The 21310-nt window shown below is 34.4% G+C and overlaps 1 protein-coding gene across 6 annotated transcripts in view; it reads right to left on the bottom strand.

Annotated features, from left to right (window-relative positions):
- The window catches only part of LOC110674718, a 409506-nt gene that overhangs the window by 264481 nt on the left and 123715 nt on the right, over positions 1-21310 (bottom strand). For 2 of the 6 annotated variants that reach the window (XM_021838791.1, XM_021838780.1), the window contains exon 1: positions 5080-5532. The exons of 2 other annotated variants lie outside the window; for them this stretch is intronic. The gene's annotated coding sequence lies outside the window, so the exon portion shown is untranslated. Of the gene's footprint in view, positions 1-5075; positions 5533-21310 lie in introns of those variants that run through there. 2 more of the 6 variants (XM_021838790.1, XM_021838786.1) reach the window with 2 other exon arrangements.

The raw sequence follows: 21310 nt of genomic DNA on the forward strand, positions 1-21310 counted from the left end.
ACAAACCATAACATAACCTTTTATAAATCAATAGAGATGTTCTAGTTTTGTGATGGTCGGGGCTTTAAACGCTACTCAATGGTGTTATTCTCTGCCGTCATAAATATCTCATAAAATGTAAATCAATTCGAGCAGCTCGGAAAATGTTACTAGGGTTTTGAGCTGCTCGGTAATTTCATAACCAGCCTGTAAATGCTAATGTATGTTTCTTGATTTCGTTCTGAAAGTGCATTATGACTTAATCGTGGTGCTTTCCCAAAATTTTCACTATAAATTTCCGTAGCCATTGTTCCAAGATTGCTGCTAAGGCTTTCTCAAAGTTCCAACCATGAAAATCTTAGGTATCCTTAGACTTCCGAGATTTCTCTAATGATTCGTTAGGAGATTGCTTCAGTAATTCCTCCGAAGAATTAACTTTCTCAAGAAAGTCCAGTCTTCCAGGATTTTCCGCTGAGAATCTTTAAAGTAATCCTTTGCGAATTAAGGTAGGAAATCCTGGAAGATTCTTTACAGGAACTTTTGAGATAATTTCTGGAGAAACTCCTAAAATAACCCGTGAAGACACTTCTTGTAAAATATCTGTTGTAATTCTAAACAAAACTCGTAAAAATCTTCGAAAAAATACTTAGCAATTTCAGAAAGTTTTTCTTTAAAATTTGCCGGATGAATTTCTGCAAAGTGCTTCGTGAAGCCTAAGCAAGCTGGTTCGATTTTTCGGCGCTGCAGTAAAAGTTTTGTTTGGGAAGTTCAATTGGTGAGCTCGTTTCATGCTTTCATTTCAAATCTGTTAAACATAAACTCGAAGTCCCTTCACCCGATTGAGTAGTTTTGGGTCATCATGAAAGCCAATCTTCCTAAAACACCTAAGGTATCCAAGAACGAGCTAGCAATGAAGAATAGTTGTATAAAAAGGTCGGCCCTACCACTGTGCAAAAATTTATGAGCGGTGTCATGGGTGAAATGCGGCTACTTGGTTATGGAGGAGATCAGAGAACAAATGGAAGAGGACCATAACCAAAATTTTGAACTTTATTCATCTTTTGAAGAAAATTCTATCTAAGTACAATGAGCTTTTATCGGTCATTTTTGTGTCTCTCGTTTTTTCTCAAGTACAGTCTTTACTGCTTGTGCTGGTCGGTTATGATATTATGTATAAGCCTATGTATTTTCCTTACTTTTCTCTTGAAATTCTAGAGTAATCTAGAGTTTCTCTTGCGATTGTCTTGGAGTTTTCCTCATGGAATTTCGCGAAAAAATGGAATAACTATCCGGAATACATTCTGCTGGAGGGTTGAAGATATTTCTAGAGCAAACACTTAAGGAATCATTGAATTAAACAAATTAAAAATTACTGAAAAGATATGCTAGTGTTAGCTCTAGATTGATTATTGGAAGAAAGTCTGCAGAAATATTTAGTGAATTCCTTCAGAATATCCTTAAAGAAAATCTTTTTGGATTTTTCTTGAGGTTAAGGTTTGATGTCGTGTAAATCTCTGGAAAATCATTTGAATAAATTCTTATAGTAATTATTTGAAATTGTTCGAAGAATCAGAGAAAATCTCTGGAGGAAATCGACCGAGCGGAATTTCTGAGTGAAATTCTACACATATAGAAAACAACGTTATAAATTCTATTTTAATTCACTTTTACTATTCTTTAGGTCACTCTAGCTTTCATCGAAAAAAATAACAAAGAATAATAATGGATAATGGCTATAGGGTTCAGCTTAAGAGTTCCTAGAAGAGACAATAAAAGATTTCGTAGAAGAAAAATCTCTTTGACATATAGCTGGAAAAAATCCTTGTCGGATAAATCTTTGATACATTACCAAGAAATCTCTGGATCTTCTTAAATACTACCAAAATTCTTCCAGGCAGGGTTGGGAAAAAATCTGAAACTCACTCTACAGTAGCCAAACAAAGCCAATCACAGTCAGCGAAGCCAGTGAAACTCACGCCCATCGCTGCTGTAGGCAAATGCCTTGAAAATTGCAAAACACCCGTTGCTAAGGGCAACCCGAAATAATTGTAGAAAAATGTTCTATTTCCCGCTGCATTTCCCGCATTTAGAGCCTTCAATGACACTCATGATTTAGAAAATTCGTGCACCCAACAGAGGCTACTTGATGAGATTCACGTTTTTGAGCTACTGTACTGGGAGAGCCACGTGATTTTCGCGAAAAGTCAAGCCTACTACTACCGTTTTGATTCATATTACGGACACTTAAGGCTTTAGTGAAGTATAATTCAGCATAGAGCATACAAAATAAATCATTTTTTTGATTTCTTAGCGTTATCGAGCGTCGGAAGCCCTTAACTTTCAAATGATGAGTAAAGAATACGCTTCCGCAACTTGAGATATATTAAATAAATCGAAATGTGTAGCCTTTTTATGATTCTTATTCCGGACGCTTCCTTACTTTTGCCTCATATTCCGGACACTTTGATTCGAGTTCCGGACAGCTCATAGAAATCATTGATAGAAAAGTCAAATGATCAATTGAAATCGTCAAACCTCCAAAGAGACGTCTAAAGCAGTTGGGCATTATAAATTTGCATAGATATTTATGGAAAAAACTTATTAGAACGAGCCTCGAAAGTATGCACTTTTGAACGGCAAAACTTGAAACATTTCGTGTGAAATGTTTCCCATACAAAGTAGAGTGTCCGGAATTTGAAGCTGTCCGTAATATGAATCAAAACGGTATTACCATTCCCAGCACTGCTTCCAGGAACTTCTTATGATTCGTACAGGAAATTCTTTTAATAAGTTATATAGTCCTATAGAAATTTATCGAGGATGTCCTGAAGGGATTTCTCCAGAATTTTCTCATGATTTTTTAAGGGATTCCTAGTGAAAATCCTCTAGAGATTATGTAATAAATTTGTGATAGATTTTCCAAAGAAACTTAAGTGCCCCGGAAAAATGTTTTTCAAAACTCCTGTTATGATTCCTGGAGGAGCTCTTCAAAGTTTCTGATGAGGAAGTCTAGGAGTTTTCTTAATAGAAAATCGCTGGTGAATTACGGGGCGAAAACTTTAATAACGATTGGAAGAATTACAGAAGATATCTTCAAAACACATCCTGCAGGAAGTTTTACTGGAGCAACTACCGGAAAAAATATACTGAAAACTCTGGAAAATTATGCTGGTTAAGGTGGCCCATTTTTATATCCGAAAAATCAATCGGTAATAAAATAAAATTATATCTCCTAAATGTGTCCATTTGAACCCTCAGAAGCAATAGTGACAGTTTTCCAATTCCGTCGATGAATTTTTTTCATTATTGGTTTGAAGATTCTCATGTATTTGGTTCATACAAATTCAACCAAGTTTCTACCGTAGCTTCTCAGTTTAAAAAAAAACAAATGGAAGGGGGGGGGTGGGTATGGTTAACTTTAGATTTTTTTTTTTGTTTTATCGTTATGGCTGACGTTGGTTCTTTGTGGGATCTCGTGATTAAATTCTTCTAAAAATTTCTTTCTTCTGGATAAAAATTCAAGGATTATCCCTGGTGTAAATCACTAGTATGATCGGCGTAGGAACTCTTAAAAAAAATCTTGAAGGGCATTGACAAATAAATTCCACTCTAAATAAATCTTACAAAATGTCTCGATAAATCTAAAAAAAAATCCCTGAAGTCTCCCTTAAAAATGTTCTTTTTTTTGAGGTTTCTGTCATTTATTTCAGAAATGCTTCTAGATTTTTTCCAGGTACTATCCTGAACTCGAGCAGAAGTTTTTCTAAGATCTTTTTTTTCCAATAATTTACGGAGAAATCCCTACTAGAACTCCAGTAGATTTTCTTGTTTGAATATTTGTAGAAATTCATCATAAAACTCTTGAAGGATAAGACGGGGTTGGTGGTCTGATGGCTACCGCTTTTGCTTCATAAGCAAAAGGTAATGGGTTCAATCCCAGGCCCGTCCCTTTCCTCGTACTTTGTAGTTCTATCTTTCACTTGCTTCTATCTTTCACTCCTGAGACCAGACGGGCAAGGAACCATTTCCCTACATTTCGGTTAATCATTGTTCCGTCATTACAGTGCGCCTTCCCTCACGCCTGATAGAATGCAGTCTGTTAACCGAAAAGGCAAACTTCTCTGTCATAAAATTACTTTACCCCTATACCTTCCCGCATGAACTGGCGTAGATACAAGGGTATATCCGGTCTACTGTGGGGGCCAGTTTAGTGCACCATCATTCCTCTCCCTTCCCCTCATTGGTCTGCACTCTGACGTGGCAGGCGCCATTGTTGCCTAATAATAGAAGATTAGCACTTATACACTGAGGATGTCTGATAATCCCAAGCAGTCATCTGGTTGGTTCCTTGTGTAAGTGCAACTGATCTAGCGATACTGGAGTAGTTACCACGGCTGGTCAACCAAGCTCAAATATCTACTATAATTTCAAAAGATTTTCTTGTTTGTCTTTTTGGAGAAATTCATCATTAAACTCGAGGAGGATAACTAGAAAGATTCTTTAGAGTTTCCCTTCTGACAATTACCGTCCAATGAAATCGCCACCAATCGATTGGTCAATTTATAATGGTCCAAACCAAAAACTCATCCAGTTATCTTGCCAAATTTAATTGTTATGGAGTCAAATTTTCCTATTGCACAAGAAAAAGGATGTATTTCATTGAATTAAACAGGATAATCTTCCAGAGCACTGTTGGTGAGAGCATAGTATATCAATAAAGGCCGTTATCGTCTTCAATATCGCTGGCCTGTTTCTGGCTACATTTGTGATGAAATCCTAAAAACAATGATTACACATTTGCTCCCAGGTTTGTACACAGCTATTCGAAAACGTTTGATTATTATAAGCTTTCGTTCTAATCGGAGAAACTGCGAATCATTCCCTAGCTACATCACTTCCGCTTTCCGTTTCTAACACAATTACGGTCGCACCGATTATCACCGCTTTTCATTGCTCGAGGTTTCACCAGCCACATTGATTACGCGCCTCTAGCCTTGTATTAGCAAGGTGGGCATCACGATTACATTCCCCCCGTTTCAGGGGGGGTTCAGTGTAGACACAGGTGCACAACCATAGATAAGAATAGAACAGCTTACATACACTCACTCCATTCACATGGGTATCACTTTCACACTGGGATACGATTGTGTTCTGAATTGCAATTATTTTCGAATTTGGACACGAATTGAAAACACTTGACGGAAGGATGGTTCACTGACTCGGACTGTAGCTGCGGACAATTGCTTCAAGCGATCTTACGATCTGTTGGTCGGGTATCGACGGATCAGCTTCTGAATGTATACTACGCCAACAGACGGTCGCTTTGAGCCGAGCCCCGCCTTGAGCCTTGTCACAAATTTTCTTCGACCGGAACCGGAAACGACGCCGACGACGACGAAGAACACCCGAAATTCAAACCACGAAATCGTTCTAAACTCTGAAGATCAGAATATTGAAAACCGACGAAACGAAACGAAAAACTCAATTCGAAGACGTACTGCGCCACCCATCCACCCGATGGGGGAGTAAGAAACGATTTGTGAGCTTCCAGCGTGAGACCGCGATCTCGGGGGGTGGTGAGACTTGCACTTATTCTCCTCTCGGAGTTGGCACCGTAGTTCACAACTAACTCACTAGTTCCACTACGGCGGGAAGGGTTCGCCGCAGTTAGTTAGACGTGTTGACCTATAGGCTCACCACCGTAGACATTAGCAGCACCAGCAGCAACAGCGTGTACTAAAGCTACGATACGCGAGCTCTGCTGAGACGCACAGTGGGACCATTTCAGAAAAAAGACGATCAAAACCACGAATGGGATTTAGACGAAGTTAAAACGTGTCGGTGTCTTCAGAGAATATGTATGCTCAAAATTTTATTCTACTTTTAAACCTATATTCACGTAAATCCCCTTTATAATGCCATTAAAGACCCTTAAAGGTTTTGATCGCGTTTTTCTGAGATGGCCCCATTGTTCGGCGGCTTGTACTAGGTTAGTCGGTCTCTCGTGCTCGCTCTCACCGATGCACCATCACTATAGTTAGGGGTGGCTGGCGGGCTGTGAGAAAAACAGATAGGAACAAAACAAACGGCACGAAAATGAGGCAAAACGAAAACATTGGCTATCGGAGGGGGAGGCGAAGGGTAGAGAATACGACGACGACGAGAGCGAAAGCGGGTGGAACCAGTCTACTAAGCACCGAAAAGGGGGTGTGTGAGTGAGCCAGTAGTGCACGGCGCATACCACGCAGGGGTTGTTCTCACGCGGGATGCTAGAATCAGTGGTGGCACAGAGAGAATTCTTTAGTGGAATTTAGATGCGTTATTTATTTCTCAAAATCAAACTTGAACCTCGTTTACCTCGTTCAAAGAACAGTAATAAAAAGTTTAAACGGCAATACCTCTCCGAACAAAGTAAGATAACTGGATGATATAAAATTGATAACAATTTACATCATCGCTGTTATCATATTGATAATATGTTATCGATGATAACCGAATTTGTTATCATTGTATCCATGATAGACATGTTTGATAACAGGCTGATAACAAAATATGTCATCTCACATATTTTCTTTAACATTTTAATAAAACTTTTCATAATACATATTTTAAATTGTCCGTAGTGTAAATTTAAGCCAAAATACTAACCTCTCGAAAAAAATAATGACCATAATACTAAAAAAAAAATATATAATATGACACATTTTGTTATCAACTCGAACTCGATGATAACAAAATTAACTGTTTCTTTTTAATTCGAGGAACAAATTTGAGTTCTCATTTTTGTTGAAGGTTAGTTCAGCCAAGATGATAAAAAAATCAGTTATCAAATGATGATATCCCGGTAACAAGACCCACCTTTTTGTCCTAGATGATAAGGAGGACGAAGTGGAAAAAGTTGTTTCAATTCATGAGCATGCGCATGCGCATCGATGACCGTATAATTCGTAGTTGCTGCTCCGTGATTGACCAGAATAATCGAAATTACACAAGGATCCAACAGATGGAGCTTGGGAGTAGCTTACCATCTTCAGTATATAATTTCGAGCATTCCAGATATTATGAAGTCAATAACGGCGACGGCCACGTCCTTACGGTCATCGGGGAAGGAATGTTAGTGTGACATCCATTGTTACTAAAGACCGAGTATACCTCTGCAGGCTTTGGAAAATTTAACGACACACGAGCCATAATTTCATCCCATTTATCCACCTCAAGGATGGAAAAAAATCGTCTCTAGCGACAAACAACACGGTATTTGAACGGTCGAAGAAGGCCGCCGCTCTTGAAGCAGCATGATTTGAACACATCACCACGCGCGTTGTACCGACATATGGAGCCTCCGATGCACTGTTTGTCGCGGGACAAAGAGTTCATCGGATATTGTTACAAGTAGCGATCAAGTAGCGATCAACTTGAATCATGGTGCATTCGCGCTATTATTTTTCGCTAAAACCATGCCCAAATAATTTTAGACTTTCAAATAATATATCCGAAGGGAAATCAACAGATAAAAATGGAACAATCCTCACGTGGAAAGCGATTCAAGATTCGGATTACGTTCGATGATTGGATTTGAAGAGAGCGATCGAAGTATTCTGAATCAAGTTCAGATTGTGGGCTTTGGGAAGTTTTCAAGCTTGAGGTGGTTTCTCTCAAGAAAGAATTCATCAAGTTCTCTATTGAATTTGAAAAGTATAATTTTATTTACTCTCTTTTTTTATAAGTTTTAGTTGTTATTACTTCTCGATTGTTGATTTTTTTATTTATATTCCTCGTTGTTTTCCTAATATGGAAACTGACGGGGAATCGTCGAATTCTAAAGAGGATGATCATTCGAATCTTCCTCCTTCAGTTTCTAAACCATTTAGAGTCAAAATTTTCCCATCTACTTTTCTTGGTCCTTATCCTGTTTATTTTAGAAAAAAGGATAAGCCAATTAATGTTCTCTTGATTTCTGCAGAAGTTTATAAAAGATTTAAATCAGTTAAAGAAATCAAGAAAATTTTGTTAGATAAATTAAGGGTAGTTTTTGGTTCTCGTGGAGATGCTAATACTCTGCTGGAATCCAACTTATTTGGTAGTTCATACCGTGTATACGCCCCTTGCGACTCATGTGAGATTAGTGGCGTCATTTATGACGAATCTTTAAGTTGCGATGACATTAAAAATTTTGGTTTAGGTTTTTTCAAAAATAAATCCATTTCTCCCGTCAAAATTTTAGATTGCAATCGTTTATCTAAATTAACGTTCAATGGCAACAGTTCTAGTTATGTTCATTCTAATTGTATAAAAATAATATTTGCCGGATCTGTTCTTCCGGATTTTGTTTCAATTAATAACGTATCATTTAGTGTAAGACTTTATTTTCCTGAACTTATGCATTGCACTCATTGTCTTTTATTTGGACACACTTCTTCCTATTGTTCAAATAAACCTAAATGTTCGAAATGTGGAGATTCTCATTCTTCATCTGTTTGTGATAAACAATCTGATGTTTGTATTTATTGTAACCAGAATCATTTTTCAATTAAAGACTGTTCAGTTTATAAAACTAATCAACAAAAATTTAACCTACAAATTAAATTTAAAAATCGATGTTCTTATTCCGAGATTTTGAAAGCATCTGGTGATTTTAATTCTTCCAATGTTTATGAAGCATTATCTGATTATGATAATGATGACTTGAATGAGGATTCAAATAAATTTATATATAAACCTCCTACTAAAAGAAAAAGGGCTAATTTATTATCTAACAAACATAATGCAAATTCTGATCCTCAACCATCAACATCTTTTGATAAAAACTTTCCTCCACTTAATGTTTCTTCCACTTGCCATAAGATTCCTGGGTTTCAAAGAGTAGAGAATGACAATTCCTTTAATAATGAAAATAGGGATAATGTTGATAATTCATCCAACAATAATGATAATAATGACATTTTGAATATTTTGGAGCAAATTATAAATTTATTAGGATTCAGTGATTTTTGGAAAAATTTTATTAAAAAATGTTTACCTTTTTTAGCGTTTATTTTTGAAAAGTTAAATTCTTTTGGACCCCTCCTTTCTTCATTATTTTCAATGTAATGGCTACTTCCAACAAATTAAATATATTACAATGGAATTGTCGTAGCATTATACCCAAAATTGGTAAATTAAAAGTTCTGTTATTTAATCACAATATAGATATATGTTGTTTAAATGAAACTTGGTTAGTGGAATGTAAACACTTACGTATCCCTACTTTTAATATTATTAGAAAAGATAGAAATGTTTCAGCTGGAGGAGTGTTGATTGGTGTTCGTGAAAATATTCAATTTAAATATTTAAATTTACATTTTGATTTTGCAATTGAATATATTGCTATTTCTGTTAAACATTTGGGTAAGGAATTTTCTATCATATGTTTTTATATTCCTCCAAATTCTCCTTTTTCATTATCAGAAATAAAGACTATATTAGACAATGTACCTTCTCCATTTTACATATTAGGAGTTTTTAATGCCCATAATTCTGCTTGGAGTAGTAAGAATAGTGATGGTAGAGGTAATTTGATCATGGATTTGGTTGATGAATTGAATTTGAATATTTTCAATGATGGATCATTTACCAGAATTGTTGTTCCTCCTGCTCATCATACTTGTATTGATTTATCTCTTTGTGCTAATAGTTTAACATTCCTTCCTTCTTGGAAAATAATTAATGATCCTAATGGTAGTGATCATTTACCTATTTTGATCGAGATTTGTAATAATGACAATAAACAAACATATAATGAATCTCTTAAACCTGATTTATGTAAAAATGTTAATTGGTCAAAATTTTCGGATCTTGTTTCATTTTCGTTAACTCATTTTGATTATTCATTATCTCCACTCGATAATTATAAACAATTTTGCGAGATTATAATTAAATGTTTAATAAAATCTCAAAAATACAAAATAACTCCAATTTCTTCTAGAAAAAAATGTCCTTCATTTAAAAAATAAATCTGAAGCCTTTAAAAAATTTCGTCATTTTGGATCAAGGGAAAATTATTTTTTATATTGTAAAGCTGAAGCTCAATTTATTCGAATTACTAAATTTAAAAAAAGGAATTATTGGAGAAATTTTATAGAAAATCTTGATGGAGAATCTTCTCTATCTTCTCTTTGGTCTGTTGCTAGAAATTTAAGAAATTGTAATTCTTCTTCTCCAAATATTCAGGAATATTCTGAAGAATGGATTAATAAATTTGCCTCTAAAATTTGTCCTGATTTTGTTCCTTGTTCCATAAATTTTAAAAATTGTCAGAGATATAATTATTTTCCTGAACTTAGTGCTTCATTTTCATTAGGAGAATTAGATTAAGCATTATCTGTTACAAAAAACACATCTCCGGGAATTGATAACATTAAATTTATTGTTTTGCAAAATTTACCATATGATGGAAAAATACATTTGTTAGAATTATACAATTCATTCCTTTTTCAAAATATTCTACCTTCGGAATGGCGTTCTATTAAGGTTGTCAGTATTGTAAAATCAGGCAAGGATCCTTCATTAGCTGATAGTCGTAGACCAATAAGTTTATTGTCATGTCTTCGTAAGCTTATGGAAAGAATGTTACTTAATCGTTTAGAATTATGGGCTGAAAGTTATAATTTTTTTTTCTTCTTCCCAATATGGTTTCAGAAAAGGTTGTAGCACTCGTGATTGCACTGCTCTTCTAGCTTCACAAATTAATCTTTCGTTTATTAAGAAGCAGGATATGGTTTCAACTTTTCTTGATGTTTCTGGGGCTTATGATTCCGTGTTATTAGATCTACTTTTTGAAAAATTTAAAAATTTCAATATTCCAAATATAATTGCCAATTTTTTATATAATTTATTTTCTTTCAAAATTATGCATTTTTTTCATGATGGCTCTTCCAAATTGATACGATATAGTTATTTTGGTCTTCCTCAAGGGTCTTGTTTGAGTCCATTTCTATATAATTTATTTACCAGTGACATATCATCTGTTATTCCAAATGGATGCTATTTTTATCAATTTGCCGACGATAAAGTTATTTCTATCAGCGGTAATAATAGAGAAATTATTCGTCATTTTATGCAATGTGCATTAAACAATATTGAAATTTGGGCAAACAATAATGGTTTTTCTTTTTCTGTTTCTAAAACTAAATTTATTTTATTTTCTCGTAAACGTTCTATTGTTAATATAAATTTATATCTCAATGGTCACGAAATTGAACAAGTTGATGATTATAAATATCTAGGAATATGGTTTGATTCAAAATTATTGTGGAAAAAACATATTCAATATATCCAGATAATTTGTGCAAAAAGGATAAATTTCCTTAGAACTATAACAGGTACTTGGTGGGGGGCTCATCCTACTGATTTAATTACACTTTACAAAACGACCATTAGATCTACTATTGAATATGGATGTTTCACTTTTGTAAATGCAAGTCAATCGCATTTTTGTAAGCTAGAAAAGAATAAATTTCGGTGTCTAAGAATTTGTTTAAAATTAATGAATTCAACTCACACTCAATCTATTGAGGTTTTAGCTGGAGTGATTCCACTTAAAACTCGCTTACATGAATTAAATTGTAAATTCATGTTGAATTGTTTTATTAAAAAACACCCAATAATTGATGTTTTGAAATGTTGAAATGATATAAATCCAACTTGCAAAATTTTAAATTCATACAAATATTGTTCTTTTTTGAATATTGTTCCTACAACAATTTCTACATTCAATTATCATAATTTTGATATTAATGTTCACTCGTTTCACCCTATGATCGATTTATCGTTATACCGTTTTGATTCATATTACGGACACCTTTTTTTTTTAAAAAAAAAAGACACCTACACGTTAATGCTTCCAGTGGACGGTCATGTCCTTTGAAGGAAGCACCACACTAGACAACGGACTAGCATGCAACGCCCAGTGGCACAATCGGAAAACGTTCCTGACGAAAAGTTTTCGGACTGAAGCGGGAATCGAACCCACACTTCTTGACACGATGCGGCTAAAACGCTTGGTAACACTAACCGCACGGCCACGAAGCCCACAAAGGCTTAAGGCCCACAAAGACTTAAGGCCTCAGTGAAGTATAACTCATCAGAAAGCATATGAAAAAATCAATCTGTATGATTCCTCCGCGCTATCGAGCCTTTAAAACAATTCACTTCAGAATGGTGGGTGAAGATTTTGATTCCGCAACATGAATAATTTCAAATAAATAGAAATGTGCGGACTTTTTATGATTCTTATTCCGGACGCTACCCCACTTTTGCCTCATATTCCGGACACTTTGATTCGAATTCCGGACAGCTCATGAAAATCATACAACGAAAAGTCAAATAATCAATTGAAATCGTCAAACCACTAAACAGACGTCTAAGGCATTCGGGCATTATAAATTTGCATAGATATGTAGGGAAAATGTTTATTAAAACAAGCCTAGAAAGTAACAACTTTTAAGCAGCAAAAATTGAAACATTTCGTGTGAAATGTTTCCCATACAAAGTGCAGTGTCCGGAATTAGAAGCTGTCCGTAATATGAATCAAAACGGTATGAAGAATTGAAACAAATTCCTAGTAATAAGTATTTTCGCTTCGCTCCTTTATTTTTTCGGCGTAAATTTGTTGGATTAGATTCACATCAATTTTACTTTTCTGATGGATCATTAATCCAAAATGTTGCTGGTTCTGGAGTTTATAATTATTATTCTGCTTATTTTTTCAGATTACAATATCCTTGCTCAGTTTTTATAGCTGAACTAACTGCCTTGTATTTCATTTGTTCTTTGATTAAAAAAATGTTCTCCAAACATTTTAATTATATGTTCAGACAGTTTAAGTTGTTTGAAAGCACTCAATTCCGTTAATTTCAATTCTAAAACTCATCACATTATGTTGTTGCTGAAAAAAGAATTATGTCATTTGAATTCTCAGGTTTACATTATTAAATTTATTTGGGTTCCTGCTCATTCTAATATTTATGGTAATGAGCAAGCTGATTCTTTAGCAAAATTAGGGGTTCGTTGTGGCAGTATGTTCAACAGACAAATTTCTTCGTCTGAATATTTTACAGATTTAAAACAATATTCTTTAAATAATTGGCAGCTTTCATGGGACTTTAGTGATAAAGGACGATGGTGTCATTCAATTTTACCTAATGTTAGTCGATTTAGTTGATTTAAAAATTTTGCTGTCGGAAGAAATTTTATTTGTACATTGTCGAGGCTTATATCCAATCATTATGTTTGTAATAGTTATTTATATCGTATCAATATCAATGATTCTAATTTGTGTGATTGTGGTGTTGCTTATGAGGATATTGACCATATTGTTTTTCATTGTACGCGTTTTACTATACCTAGAATTGCTTTCTTTAGAAATTTGAAAATATATCATCGTTTGCTCCCTAAATCTGTTCGTGATATTCTGGGAAGTAAATTCTTACCCTCGTTAAAAATACTTTATAGATTTTTAAATGATGCTTTGTATTACGTATGATTCTGCTTCTTTCTTTTTCTTTTTTCAGGTTTGATGGAAACATTTTCAACACACCCATTTAATGATGGAATCAAGCAGTTTTCGAGTCATGGCCCTTTTTCAAGATTTTTGGCTCTGTAATGGATAAATGCCGCCTGAGCCTATAGATTTATATTTTATTATTATTACCATTTTATAATGTTATTTTGAAAAGATAAAGAGGTTTTGTGCCTTTTTGAGAAGAATTTCAAAAAGAAATCACTCAAAGGGGCTTTTCCCTCTTTCAAAATTTTTAGTTAAAAAATAAATAAATAAATAAATAAAATACTGTAAATTATTGACTGAAGTTTACTGCTGTGAATCGCAAGTCAGTCCTATCTGCATTTTGGTCAAAATTGAGTTGATGTTTCATTATAGTTTTCATTATATCTTCTAATGATCTTTCAGCTGCACTAACGAGAAATCACTTTTTGTTCAGCAAAATTAGGAAAAAACACCAAGTCGAATTGTCCCATAATGAAAAGTAAACGGAAAACGAGATTAAAAACTTCTCAGTCAATTTTCGCAATGCCTACTTCTTACAGATGATACTGACTTGCGATTTGCGGCAGTTTAGGTGTACTTTCAATTTTTTTTTATGCTTTTTTTAATGATTTCAGGAAAACGTACCCCAAGCGTCCAGAATAACAATATATTCGATTTTTTTGCTATAATAATGGAACTTATCTGTTTGATAAAACATATGTATCAAAATAGCATCGGAAAAATCAGAATCGGCGGAGTTCCTGGCTTATCTTTACAAGGCCAATATATCATCTAGTTCGGTCTGTCTGAACACTGACCAGTTGGTAAATTAATCTTTTCATGAAAATTATTATTCGTTTATTCTATTTTCCATTATGCTTTACTACTTAATCAAATAAGGTTGATAGTGAGGAAAAATGTCATTGTTTTTCATTGAAATTTAGTGGTTTTCATCAAATTCTACGTACATTTCGGGAATCCCGGGATTCCCGGGATGTCAAAAATAAAATCCCGGGGAACGGAAAATCCCGAAATTTGTCAAATCCCGGAATTTCTTGTCCCGGGATGTCCCGGGATGGACACTCTAGCTTATTCGAATCGAAATCCAAACACTGTATCTCTGCATCTTCATGGTTGTCACGGAAGGAGTTTTATTTAGTGGGAAAGATTTAGAAGCTACACAATCACCTTGGCTTTCACCTTGGCAAGTGATGCGATTCATGTAACCTTAATTTAAAAACGTATGCATTTACATAGTCTTCTTCTATTATATTATTCTGTACAAAATTATGCCGACACCTCTAATGACGAACCATTGAATGAGTTTTTTTGCGCTTGGTAAGTAACTTGATTCATGGAATATGCACCGAAATAATCTTCTGTCAGTCTATGAAAAATATGTCGGACTATTCAAGGTTTTTATGTAATTACAAGCAGAAGTAAAGCTATGTATCCTTCAATATGTATTAGGTAAACTATGAATTATAGTATGCCGACACCAAGTGTCGAACCAATCATAATTGTTTTGAATAAATACACACATGTAACATTCATACCGTTTCCAAGATATAGATATGTGTACATTTATTTCACTCTTTGGAAATATAAGTATGAAACGAGCTCACTAATTGATGATCCATCGCTGACAGGGGAGCTCCAAATCACTTCAATTCCGTCACCATCCAGCTTCAAGCATACGAGCAAGCTTGCTTGAGCTTCACGAAGAACTTCCCAGCAAGACGCGCGAAAACAGAAAAGAAAACTTCTCCGTCGACGAAAACACGCGCGAAACCGAGAACGAAACATCTCCGGCGACAATAAAAAACGAACCGTCCTCTTCTTGTGTAATATGCTAGCTTTACGTATGATTTCACTATATTGGTGATTATTTTCATTCTATTATTTCAATCACAGATTTTTCTTTCCTTAGAACATGAGAAGCCTTTCAGTTTTTGATCAGAAGGCTATCAGCTTCTGATGAGAAAGCTATTAGCTTCTGATGAGAAGCTTGTCATCTTCAGATGAGCTTATCAGCTTCTGATGAGAAGCTTGTCAGCTTCTGATGAGAAGCCCGTCAGCGTCTGATGAGTAGCTTATCAGCATGTACAGTCACCCCACAGTTATGGATAGCACACAGATATGGATCAGAGTTGGATTAAAACGGGAATATCTCATCAAATATAGTTGCAATTACGCAGAACACATTTTACTAACGTGAAACATGAATCGATACAGCATCGCAATCAATTATAATATGCTTAAGCATATTTTTTTCCGTTCGTAGGAAATAAAATGTCATCCGTATTCCCAGAAGCGTTGATTCATAACTGTGGGGCATTGAAACCCATACCACAGTTATGAATCAAAGATAAGACGATTCCGAAACAAACGCCAAAACGTACCGTAAAATCGGGTGTAATTGATCAGAAGGGTGGAATTGATCATCATATCACACGATTTTATTTATGCGTAGTGGAGCACAAATATCAATGTAAGTTGCAGTAAATGAACGTTGCTTGTCGTAACTATTGTCGAATTGTGTGTTGTGAAGTTTTTTGCGTTGAGGAATGTTTATTACTATGAAAATAATGTAAAATTTCAAAATCATGCACAGTACAGTATTGACAAACACCTATAAACTTCTATTTCTAAGCAAATATTTAAACATAGTATAAACCTGAAAGTTTGTGAGGATGCTTGAGATATATCCGCAAACCAGATTTCATCAGCAAAACTCGTACCAATTATCTCAATTAGGTTGAAATAATTGAATTTCTGTTTGATATCATTGATTTACTTAGGAGATTGCATACATTTAGGCGTTTTCCGCGTAATTCTTGAAATTTTACTATTCGTTATTTATATAAATATTGCATTGCTAAGATTTTGACAAGCATATTCGGATTCAGGGTGCTCAAATTTATCATGTAGAGTTGTTATGAAAACTAACAATAATGGCATTGACAAGTGATCAATTTCACCCCAAAATGAGATTCCCTGATTTTTTATTTTAGAGATATTTGTTAACACTAAAATGACATTTGTTAGAAAATTTCGGTACATGAGTCGATGAGGCTCACCTTCGTACTTGTTTTCCTGAATTTAGTTATTTGGCATTGTTAACATTATAAAAAATAGACTAGAAAAACCGTGAAAAATGATCAATTCCACCCGAAATTACGGTATGCTTTCACTAGCTCACCATTCGTTTACCTCGCAGATAAATTGCTGTTATAGTGTTCTGATCCATAATACGAATCCTTCTCTCCCACTGATCCACATCTGTGGGGTGGACATCGTTTGCAATTTCCATCGAAATCGACACTTTTTCGTAAATAACCGGGTATTTTGAGGTGTATTCTCAAAACAACTATATTTAGTAGTGCCAGGGAAGTAATTTTGTTTTATACAGCGTTCTGATGAGAAGGCTATCAGCTTCTGATGAGAAGCTTGTCAGCTTCCAATGAGAAGCCTGTCAGCCTCTGACGAGAAGCCTGTCAGCGTCTGATGAGAAGCCAGTCAGCTTCTGATGAGAAGCCAGTCAGCTTCTGGTGAGAAGCCTATCAACACCTGACGAGAAGCCTATCAGCTTCGGATGAAAAGCTTGTCGGATTCTGATGAGAAGTTTGTCAGATTCTGACGAGAAACCTGTCAGCTTCTGAAGAAAAGTTTGTCAGCTTCTGATACGAAGTTTTGGAAAAAGTTGTTTCAATTCATTAGACAAATTCTTTCCGAGTTCATGTGCTTATCTTTCGATACTTAGGAGGTAAACGATTCCGTATCAGTAGAGTAGCAGATCTCCCGTGTTCTGAAATATGCTTCTTGTTTCTAAAATAAGGTAAGAAACCAAAATGTCCGATGCGACGAAACCTGTAAACAGTTTGAAAAAAAGACTTCGGACCTTTTAAATAAGCAGAAACATTAATTTGATACGCTAGAGTACCGATGCATGGTGAAAATCAATATCATTCAACCAGCTCAGTTGCATAATCTGAAACCTGTATAAAAAACGACTTCACTAAACAAAAGATACGGGTATACCACAAAATATGAAAGAAAACTGGTCGTAGTGGATCATCCCGAACAGAAACAGAAATAGAACCATAGACGGATTTCACGCCAACTCGACAAAGGGATTGGCAACACCCCTTCAGAATTCAATGAAACTTTCTGGGTGTGAAGACTATGTGAAATACTTTACATACTTTGTTTTTTCAAAATCGATCTAGACTAACATTTGGAAAGGGTCAAAGTTTTTTTTTACTTTTTTATAAACCCGTGTAACTCGAAAACGGTAAGACCTACAAAAAAGTGTTGTATGGGGGACTGTCGTGAAATTTCCTGACGTTTTAGTAAAAAATATTTAAAAAAATAAAAACACATTTTCTACACTGAAAGAAAAAATATTCAAAACTTTAAAGTCGATTTAAAAAAAACGGCCACTTCTGATTGTGATCATCCTTAAGCAAAAAGTTTCGTAATTAAATTTACTAAAAGTCGTCCATACATCGCAAATTGGGCATATTTTAGAGAAAAAAGTTTTTCTAACATCGAATTTTTTAAGTCCAATATGAACTTTTTATTTAATTTTTATTTCGCTTCAAATTGTCGTATGTCGTAGTATGATCATATTTTCAAGTGATAAATGAGTTTTAATCACAAAATAGATTATATTTGTTTTATTGGGAGTAGTTAAAAGAAATAAAACGGAATTATACAGTTTTTTTTTTTTAATTGAATTCAATTGATCTCGCGCCATACCGCTTATGAGAAAATCAACTCCGTCTAACAATCCGATGGGTTTTTTATGGTTGGAAAGATATCACAATAATATTTAATTTCTTATTTGGTCAAAGTCAATCTTAACAGGTGTCTGGAAAGGGTCAATATTATGCTTATGAAAAAAGTCGTGGTTTGTTTTTATTTTTATTATTGCTATATATCCTAAAACGTAGTATCTGCACATGAATATTTACATTATTTTTGGGCTTTACTGAATAAATTGAATATTTTTGGTTCATCCTCTGAATTGGTATACCGTTTGGCTGCAATTTGTGTATCACTAATAGGCATAAAACAATGATATTTTTGGGTACCAGGGACAGTTTTAACCTTATCAAACAATTCCACCAATTCCTCTGACATTTTAAAATATTGTTCATTAGATATATAACAGAAATTTAATTTGGTGATACATGTATCAGTTTGTTTCACTGCCCAGTCGAATAGTTCTCGCGGAGTTGCGATTGTGTTTCCATAGTATTTTGCAAGACTTGCTTTTGTTGCCATTCGCTTGAGAGTGCCACCAATAGCGTCACAGGGGCCTTTGCCGTGGGATGTGGCAAAAAAGTGCCACTCTGCTTCCAATCCATGTATTTTCTTGAAATTACATAAGCTGGCAATTTTTCTTCTATTTTTATAATGAGCTGCAGCTCCATCTGACTTAAAAATAACTTTTGATTTGTTTAACAAAATTTATCAATTTTGAAATAAATAGCTGAACTGCTACTGTGTCATGGGTCTGATATTATAATAAAACTAACATTTTCCAATTTATTATCTTTTTTATGATAAATTTAGAATTGGGAATTATTCCAGTGATATCCTTGAGCAGCGTTATAATTTTCAGAAAAGTCGCTAATTACCAGTATTTAACCTTGTTTTAAGGAGTCTTTTTTGTTTCGTGAAAATGAAGACTGTTATTTGCAAATAAAATCATGAGTTATGAGCTTATCAACTTTTTTTAGGTAGATAACAATACAAACATATTCATTATTTCTTATTCATCTGGCGTTTAACGCAGGTACGTTTAGTAAGTTATTTTTCACAAAACTTTTTCTAGAAGAGAATTTAAAGGGATATGGATAAGGTTGTAACTTTTCAATGTTTGCAATACTGTTGTGATACCTTTAGAACCATAAAAATCCGTCGGATTGTTAGACGGAGTTGATTTCCTCATAGGCAGAGGCGAAGTCCATTGATTGCCTTCATTTAAAAATCATAATCACTGTATAATTCAGTTTTTTAACTATTCTCAATAAAAAATACAATCTATTTTCTGATTCAAACTCATTTATCACTTGAAAACACGATCATATTTGACGGTTTAAAATAAAATCTTTGAAATAAAAAATCAGGTTTGGACTTAAAAAATTCGAAGTTAGAAAAACTTTTTTCCCTAAAATTTGCCCAATTTGCAATGTATGGACGACTTTTAGTAAATTTATTTACAAAACTTTTTGCTTAAGGATAATCAAAATCTGAAATGGCAGTTTTTTTTTTTAATCGACTTTAAAGTTTTGAATATTTTTTTTTTCAGTGTAGAAAATGTGTTTTTATTTTTTCAATATTTTTTTCTCAAACTTCAGGAAATTTCACGACAGTCCCCCATACAACACTTTTTTGTAGGTCTTGCCATTTTCGAGTTATACGGGTTTATAAAAAAAAGTAAAAAAAAACTTTGGGACTTAAAAAATTCGATGTTAGAAAAACTTTTTTCTCTAAAATATGCCCAATTTGCAATGTATGGGCGACTTTTAGTAAATTTAATTACGAAACTTTTTGCTTAAGGATGATCAAAATCTGAAGTGGCCGTTTTTTTTTAAATCGACTTTAAAGTTTTGAATAATTTTTTTTTCAGTGTAGAAAATGTGTTTTTATTTTTTCAATATTTTTCTCTAAAACGTCAGGAAATTTCACGACAGTTCCCCATACAACACTTTTTTGTAGGTCTTACCGTTTTTGAGTTATACGGGTTTATAAAAACAAGTAAAAAAAACTTTGACCCTTTCCAAATGTTAGTCTAGATCGATTTTGAAAAAACAAAGTTTGCAAAGTATCTTAGTTTCACATACTTTTGACATCCAGAAAGTTTCATTGAATTCTGAAGGGGTGCTGCCAATCGCGTGTCGAGTTGGCGTGAAATCCGTCCATAGTAAAAGTTACTTCTCATGACTACCTTGATGGTCCCCGGACTTTGCATTCTAAAAATCTACAATCTTCCCCAATACATCCCTTCAATGATTAGTTAGGAATGGAATGTAAGACTGTTTAATCTACAAAATGTTTAAAGATAGTTTTATTTATCAACTTTAAACTCCAGCAGTCTCTGGGATATAGGTTTTCAGATCTACAAACATAATCGATGATTTCTCGATATTTCTAAAACCCCATTTCTTACCCAGAAGACTTACTATGACAAACTCTAAGTTGGCATTTTCGGACGCCCTATGGAGCAACAATAATTCAGTGGGGTACTGCGGTAAGTTGTTTTTCTGTGTACCGTTTTGATTCATATTACGGACAGCTTCAAATTCCGGACACTCTACTTTGTATGGGAAACATTTCACGCGAAATGTTTCAATTTTTGCTGTTCAAAAGTTCTCAATTTCAAGGCTCGTTTTAGAAAACTTTTTCCATAAATATCTTTGAAAATTTATAATGCCCAACTACCATAGATGTCTCTTTGGTGGTTTAACGATTTCGATTGATGATTTGACTGTTCCATTAATGAGTATCATGAGCTGTCAGGAACTCGATTCAAAGTGTCCGGAATATGGAGCAAAAGTGAGGAAGCGTCCGGAATAAGAATCATGAAAAAGCCACACATTTTGATTTATTTGAAATTATTGAAGTTGCGGAAGCGTATTCTTCACCCGCCGTTCGAAAGTATAGGGCTTCCGACGCTCGATAGCGCTAAGGAATCATACAGAATGATTTATTTTGTATACTCTATGCAGGGTTATATTTCCCTGAGTCCTTAAGTGTCCGTAATATGAATCAAAACGGTAATTAGTGAAGTCTTAA

The sequence above is a fragment of the Aedes aegypti genome, chromosome 1, assembly GCF_002204515.2.
Source record: "Aedes aegypti strain LVP_AGWG chromosome 1, AaegL5.0 Primary Assembly, whole genome shotgun sequence".
Taxonomy (NCBI): Eukaryota; Metazoa; Arthropoda; class Insecta; order Diptera; family Culicidae; genus Aedes; species Aedes aegypti.